We start from the raw sequence: 8,879 nt of genomic DNA on the forward strand, positions 1-8,879 counted from the left end.
CATCTCCAGCAATATTTTATTTTCTTAAAGGCAGAGAATATAGAAGATTTTGAATTCTTGAGGTGCAGTGGGGAATATAGCAATAATGGTTTGTAAGATTATACCAGGGCAGGTAAAAGAAAGGAAGAGGAAAGAAAAGAAAGGAAAAGATGGAAAGGGGACAGAGTTCAGGAGTTCCTAGCGAGTACTTCTTTCACTAGGAACATTACATGTGTATTTTCATAGTAATATTACTTACTCTCACCAAGGATAAAAAACAGTGGTTGAACTTTAACCATGAAACAAATGGGGTCCCGGAGAGTTTAAGTAACCAGTTACACAACTAGCAGCTCTACCACGGGAAGGATTTGAACTCAACAGCACATACTTTTTCACTACATCCTGGAAGGCCAATACATTTCAAAACTCTAATCAACATTTAGCATCTCCTTAGACACTTGAAAACCGGGGATAAAGCCTGATTGTGGAAGTTGCGGATTTGCAAAACAAAACTGCACCTTCCCACCAGGTCTCTTATGACAAGGTAAGAGTGGTGGTTGGGGAACACCAGGGCCCTGAGGTGTGACTTGGTGTCAGACAGCCACAGATGAGGTTGGGGAATTGAACTCTCAAATCTGCCTGAATATACCATTCTTATGGAGCAGCTGCTCCTATCATGCTTCCTCCATAAGCACTCATTCCTGCCTAAGAGAACCAGTCTTCTCTCACATTAAAAAACAAAACCACAGTAAAACAAAATAAACTTTAAATGCTGTTACCTGGTGCAGATAGTTCACAAGGAGACACTGGTTTTCTTCAGTCTTGGCACCCGACATCCCTGTGGACTCCACGCCCCAGATGAGAGTTAGAGCCAAGGCTAGCACAGACAGGTGAGTCAGGGCCTTCTCCAGGGGGGAACTGCTGCTGCACCAAGACAGTCGCCAGCTCGGAGGGAATTCTCTTCACTAAGGCATTAAGGAGTACATTGCTGAGGGGATCACCAGAGTCCATGAAAAGGCTCTAGTGGTTCTTTTCTAGAGGCTAGATAGGACAGTGAGCTCTGCTGCAATGGATTTAGTTCCCTGGAGGAAATGATGGGATCTCAGGGTGGTAGAGGTCAGGTGTTGGTATGTAACCTTTAGCGATACCATGGACACAATTACCAAAATTAGCCACAGAGGTCTGTAGCAGTGGCTAATTATTCCCAGGGCCTTGGGAATAAAATAGCTGAGAAGCTTCCTAATGTGCTGTTTGACTTATATAAGCAGAAAAATTCCAGGTCTGCTGAGCATGAACAAGACCTGAAGAACTGTAGTGGGTTCATGGCCTCTTATTCAATTCTAAACTTTAAACTATCTCACAGACCCAGGATGACTTGATTGGCAGGGAGGCCAGGCCCCTTTGAGGAAAGACTCAAAAAGGGCCTCAACTCTTTACTGAGAATTATCCTTCAGGTCCTCTCTGGAGGCCACAATCCCTTAATATTGTGACTGAGAAAAAGCAAATAACCAGACTTAAGTGGTTATTAAATACTCTCTGAATGGAACCATGTGGTCCACTGGCCCAATTAGGCACTAATGGAGATCAGATGAGAGATGAAGTCTTGGTAAGGTCAATCTTATAATAAATTCATTGGAATTGTTTTTTCTATGTCCCTAGTCTCGAAATATTTGGAGTAAATATAAGAACTTAGTAACTGGCGGAGTCCTCACATTGCTTCTCTGTACTGTGGAATAAGGGCTATTATTGTAGAAATGCTTCATGTACTTTCCTCTAATGGTGTCCTCCCCAAAGATACTAAACCAATGGATACCCAATCAAAAACAATACCATATTCCTTCCTGGTGGATATCGCAGACACTAGTGCCACCATCGAGGACTTGAGAGATAACAGAGTGGATATTTCTCTTTTATACACATTTAATTTTCATGTTTGACTACAGCAAAAGTTAGTGGGATCTTGGAGAATGACTAGATTATAAGAAACTTAATCAGATATTACAACAACTGTATCTGTTGTTTTGGACACGGTGTCTTCACAGGAACAAATGAATAGATGCCATGGACCCTGGTACACTATTTCCCTACAAAGCACTGTCTTAAACTGCCTGCAAATGAACATAATCAGAAACAGGGAATCTTCAGGTACCAGGGACAGCAGCACTATTAAGCATCTTTTTTCAGTTCTATGACCATTATTTGCTTTATGCCATAATCTAGTCACAAATCGTTTATTTGTTTGGGGCACCGCATAGAGCACATGCTTGTCCATTACATTATGCTAAATGAAGGAGGTAGAAGAAAGTAACAAGCACTATAGTTGCTTTAGTAAGATATATGTAGGCCTGCAAAATCCATAGTTTCTTGGGGTCCTTTAGGTGGGACATGTCTGGGGATGCTCTCTTAAAGTGAAAGGCAAGTTGCTGCACTTTTTACTCCTCTCCACAAAAAATAGTTATAATATTTGATTAACCTCTTTAGCTTTAGGCATGTTGTTTCGACATATTTACCAGGTAGTCTTTAAAGCTGCAGTTTTGAGTGGGGCACAGAGCAAGAGAAGGCTACACAGCAGGTCTAGGCTGCAGTGCAAGCATTTCTGGCATATGGATCTTATGACCCAGGGGCACCCTGGCCCTGAAAGGGACTGAGCTACATAGAGAAACTTGTGAGGTCTCTGGCAAGTCCAAACAGGAGAATAATAGCAGAGATTCCCTTAGGTTTTAGATTAAATCTATGCCCTATGTTGCCAAAAAATACTATACTCCATTTGAGAAGTAGCTCCTGATATACAACTGTGTCCTGGTAAACTCTAGATGCCTAACCATGGACACCAAGTGATTTTGTGACTCAAGCTACTCAAAACGGAGAAAAAGACAAGAACAGATGCTGAGGGATACAATGCTGAGGGGTAAACTCTGCTGATTACATCATGTTTTCTCTTTCAGTTTAATTCTTCACTCTTTTCCACCCTGCTCTGTGCTCTGAGAGATATCCTGGGCTCCCTTGCTTGCCCTGTTGTGTTTGGCCAATAGGAGACTATGAAACGGAGGGCAGTAGGAGATTATGTATTCATTCCCTGGGCTTCCTCTCTGCTGAGCTGATGTTAGCAGTAGTTGTGCTACTCTCTCTGCTCTAACTTCCTCGAGCAGCCTAAGGATAGCGTGGGCTTCCCCCTGTTGCAAGTCCCTGGGATCTTCAATATTCTTTTTTCTTGCTCTTAACCTTTTCCACAGCTCTATAAATAGCTCCTGTATTTAACTCTCAACTATTATTTCTTTGAGTATACAATCATGTCCCCCTCCCACCCCCAAAGCTAATGGTGGAACAAAAAGAGGACCCTGGGAAAATATCAGGTCATGTTGAACTGCATATTTATGGACTTTTTAGTAAGAGGTAACTAAAATCTCTCTCTTTTAAAGACACTGTTATTTTGGGGTTTTATATCATAGTCAACCAAGCATAATCTTCAACAATACAACTCCTCCCTTTGATAACTCCTCCCACTGACTGGAAAGTGCTGCTGTATTGGCCTCATCCCAGCATCCACTATATCCCAAGGATGGCTTTCCTTCTCTGAATGTTAGTAGACTTAGTGTCTTTGTCACTTACTTTAGGCTGAGTATGTCTAAATGTATCATTATGTACTATTCCCATACCATCCACTGTCCCTTAACCAAAATGGAGCCAACATGCCCTGAACTCAGTAGGTAATCAATGCATGTTATTGATAAGAATGATACTTTCCCCATTTAAGGAAGAGTCAAATCTCATAGACTTCTAAGTGCAAAAGACTAATAAAGTATTTTCTTTCTGGATTATTGCCATAAGCCTCTCTTAGGGCAAGTTTATTTTTTATATATTTTTATTATTTATTTATTTATTTATTTATTTATTTATTTATTTATTTATTTATTGCCTGACTCTGCATAAAAAGCAAACATAAAAGAATATCACTGGCGGATGCTTTAACGAAGGAGGGAGGGCTATGGCAGAGACCCATACCCTATTTTATCTTTCTTCATGGTCATGTGCTGAGATAGCCTTTGGAGTCAATAGCTCCCAAAGACCTTTCTGCAGGTTGTAGTCTACTCACTTGACCTGAGTGAAAACTCCTCTTCCCTACTTATCTCTATCTCTCCAAGAGCTGCAGGTAAGACGGCCAGCCTCTCACTGAGTAGTCATTGTCTCTGTGTATGTCTGACTGTCAAAGATCTCATTAGATTAGGGGCCAAGTTTTTTTCTCATTAGAAGAGCCAAGATTTTTTCTTTCTTGGGTAGTTCTGTATCCTTTGCAGCTAGCACATGCCTGGCTCATAGCAGAAAGTCAAAGACATCATTTCAAACAAAATTGTAAACATATATTCAAGATCTCACTCAAAATCCAGAACAGCATTCCTCCATGAAACTTTCCTTCCTACATTTTTTCATCAAATTCAAACATGCTATACCTGATAGCTAGATATTACTCCCTCTGTAAATCCATACTAATTTGTTTATATTTCTCTCATAGGAGTTTTCATGCTAACTCACAATTATATATGTCTTTTCCACTAGCCTATGTGATTATCAAGCACAGTAGGTATACAGCTGAGAGTTTAAACCTTGGGCTCTGAATCCCACCTTTGCTACTTTATAGCTATATCATGTTACTTTAGTTACTTAACATCTCTAAGATTCTGTTTACTTATTTGTAAAATGAATATAGTTTATTCATTCATGTATTTATTATTCATATACTTATTATGTGCCAGGTGCTAATCTAATGTATGTATTGGCAATAGAGTTAAGAGAAAAGAAAGAAAGAAAAGAAAGAAAGAAAGAAAGAAAGAAAGAAAGAAAGAAAGAAAGAAAGAAAGAAAGAAAGAAAGAAAAAGAGGAAGAAGAAAGGTGGAAAAAGCCCTTGCTCTGATGGAAAGTACATTCTACCTCTAGAGGTCTCCTTATCCATCCATATCCATATCTCTAAAATAAACAAACAATATAATTTTATATATTTGTAAGTAGTTCAAAGAAAATAAAGCAGGTAAGGGAATAGAGCTTGACCGAGCTGGCAGAAAAAATCCAGATGTTTATTCTAAATGCTGACTTGAGGATTAAAGAAGCGCCTCAAATCTTTAGCGCTGTACACACATATCCTGTTTCTTCTTCTTCTTGTGTGATAGGATTATACTTTCTACCATCTTTGGAGTTAAGGGTGGCCTAGTGACTACTTTTGGCTCATGAAAGCTGGGCAGAAAAGAGTTTCATGCAGTAGCTTTAAGAAGAGCAAATTGAGATTTGCCACATCTCATTTTCTCTTCTAGAATGAGTACAGAAACATTTATTGAGAAAGGGCCTCCTTCAGCTTAGGCATTCATGTTGACTCATGCTGGACATTAGCCTGGGATTTGGGGATTGTTTTACTAGAGCATAACCTAGTTCATCCTTACTGATGCAAGCCTTGTCACTATATCTGACACCCAGAAAGCACTTGACAAATTCTTATTATCATTTTTATTTATTAGTTTTATTACATTAATAGTAATGTTTGTATTGCCAATGTAGAAACATAATGGGGATTCAATATATATCTCTTAAATAAGTATACGTTTTAAGGCATTGATGTTCAACTCTTTTGATCCTACCTTCACAAATAGGAAAAGTAAAGTCTAAGTAATTGAAATTATCTGTTGGAGGTGACAGAGTGGCAGCCCGTAGTTCCAAAGAAGTCCCCCCAGTGGGGAAAATTAAACTTTATGTTGTGAATGCATTTTTCTATTGATTAGCAATATAAAACTGATACACTTTTGAAGTCATTTGGCTCGAAGACATAATCAATCTAATTAGGATTTCAGAATGCCTTTAAAAATCAAGCATATAAATAAAAAAAATATTAACTCAAGCAAAATACTATCGGGAAGTGTAAAATTTTTCACAAAATGTTAATGTGAAATAACAATTGTTATTTACTTTTAAGGAAAAAAATAAATTTTAAAAGAAATAACTAAGTAATTGGACAGAAAGGTTAGTTTTAACTGAAAAGTGGCCCAGTTTCTCTTAAACCTTTGCAAGGGAGCCGAAGGAAAAACTATATATATGTATACACACACACACACACACACACACACACACACACACACACGTATATATCTATAAATATGGCAGAAATTGCTAACAGCACCAGAGTAAATCTGCTGGTTATGAAACATGTAAGGACAGATCTGTAGGGTGAGGGAAATGCAAAACACATCAGAGGCAATTTTTCAGTGGGTAAAATTAAATCAAAGGAGAAAGCAAGTTTACTGGAATATTCATATACATGATAAAATGAGAACTACATTTTCAAAAATAAGAACGTGTCCCTTAAATAAATATCAGTAGTATCTACAAAATAAACTTCATCATTTACAACTTTCTAAATGAAATTCTAAATATCCTATTTCTGATGTATACTAAAAACTAGTGACTTGAGTATATTGTTTCTTTTTTAGAAGTCACTATCTACCACGACAATAGTGGCAGCAAAAGAATTAAATTGATTTTGTATTATATGCTAGTAACAAATATAGTACAATTACAATGGCAGCTCTAATAGGCTTGGCTTGAAATAATGTGCTTTAATAGGCTTGCTCAGAAAATGTGTAAGTAACACTTTTTCTAAGGCATTGAAATAACTGATGAAAGTTACTCTGCTCTAGGAATTGAACAAGACGGAATCATTCAATAGACTCGGACATAGGCTTATACTGCACTTTTAATTTTGCTGTTGTTTGACAAGACATAGTAACCTGAAAAGAAGAGCTTTGTAAAATGCATTGTAGTAAAATGAGAAATTTCCTTTTGCTTCCTTTGAGATTTTTTTCCCCTTTATTCCAAGCTCACAGTGCTGATTATTTGACTATCAAATGAAGCTTTAACCAGCGAGCCAAGTTTCCAGCAAGCAGGTACCGGGAACTGCTTGGTTCAATTTGTATAGGTATTTAAAAAAAACACAAACCCATACAGAAACTCTACCACATCAATAAAAATGATCTAATTTTTAAGTTTGCATTCAATAAAAACTTATTTTAATTGATCTATATGCCCATTTCAGTTGGTAAGCAGCTTTTAGATTCAGAAAGTCAAATATAATAATCTTTTCAAGTAATAAATCATAAAGAAAAATAATTATTTTTGAAAGGGAAGATATGCATATATATCTTATATTAACTCATATATATACATATATATATATACAGACACAAACTACACATAACTTAAAATACACATATACATATAAAAATGTGTGTGTGTTTGTGTGTTTGTGTGTGTGTGTGTGTGTGCACATGGCTTAAATTCTATAACTTGTGCACTACTGGAAACAATATGAACAAATTTTGAACTAATTAAACAGGAAAAAAATCATGTTTTCTTTTGTTCTAAAGTGAAAATACCAATTCTGTCCTTTTCTTGAGTTCACTGAGGTTGCCTCAGATGGCTTGACACTACTGAGTTAGCAGGGGTAGTCAGCCTCCCCTGAATTTTTTAAATGCATTAAAATAAAAAGCTCTTCCACTAACAAATTCCACTAGAATTACCAAATCTTCACCACTGAAGTTTAGTCATTAGGTAGATGGATGGGTTTTTATTCCTCCCATCATTTTTAATCATCATGGAACTACATTCATCCTCCCTGACTCAGTACAGTGCATGCTGTTCTCGGTTCAGTTGAAAGAGATGCACCCTAGAAGAGATAAATTATTTCATTATCACCAAAACACTTATTAAATGTCCATATTTTTAAAAGGCAGTGCTGAGTGTTTTAAACGGGAATTAATTAGGCTCAGTTCCTGCCTTGTTGGAGGTTAAAATGTGAGATGTCCAGAGAACAATAATGCAGGCATTTGAAGGTCATGTGTTAACACGGGGAAAGAGATGAGTTAAGTAAGTTTTTACCATGAACATTTGCACCCTTGAGTAAAGTATATCAGCAATCTGGGTGAAAAAGGAGACCCCCGGGAGATGAATGTCATGGTGATTCACGACCACTCCAGCAATTGTGTAGAAAAGACCCCTGCAGAAACCCCCAACCTGCCTGAATGCTGTTCAAATAAGGGCATGAAAGGAAGTGGTAGGAGCAGTGGAATTGTTTTCTAAAGCCTCCAAATCTCAACTCAGAAATACTAAAAGGAAAGGATTACCAGCTTGCATCTGCTCTACATGTTTTTAAAAATGCTTCATATGTTGTGGAGAAAGGAGTCAAATAGGAAATAAACCAGCTATTGGCAAATATCACAGAGAACTACACGAAAGCAGTGGATGCTTTTCATACTGGTAGAGTTTTAAGTCCATGCTTAGAGAATTACTCACAGTTTATATATTAGACATCTCTCTAGTATGACAATATATCATTACCTCTCCTTTACTCCCAATTCAAAATGGTTACCAGATCTTATTAATTTTACCACATCTCTGTCTTTCAAACTCATCCCTTCTGCTTTTTCAGGACAATCAAATTAACATAAATTGTTAACCTTTACTTTCTGGGTAATTGTAATAACTTCCTACCCATTTTTCTTGATCTCTAGTCTTTCTTTCCATAATAGGTTCACACTGCTAACATGAGATTGATTTTTTTTCAAATATATACATCATATTATGCATTTTTAACTTTGAAAATTTAAGAGTTTCCATCAATTAGGCAATGAAATCTTGACTCATCAGATTAACACAAGAGTGACTCTGATATATGTGTTTTTTTTTTCAACCACTTCTTGCTTACTACCTTCCCATTCCCCCATCTCAGCCACAAGTTTGGTGAATTCATTGTGATTGTCATGCTTGTCTTTGTGTGTATATATTGTTTTCTCTGTTTGGAACACTGTTTCTTTCTTCTCTATTTGAAGAGCGAGTTGCTTTTCCTCCATTCCAAGTCAAATTGT

The sequence above is a fragment of the Hipposideros armiger genome, unplaced genomic scaffold (genome assembly GCF_001890085.2).
Source record: "Hipposideros armiger isolate ML-2016 unplaced genomic scaffold, ASM189008v1 scaffold_387, whole genome shotgun sequence".
NCBI lineage: Eukaryota > Metazoa > Chordata > Mammalia > Chiroptera > Hipposideridae > Hipposideros > Hipposideros armiger.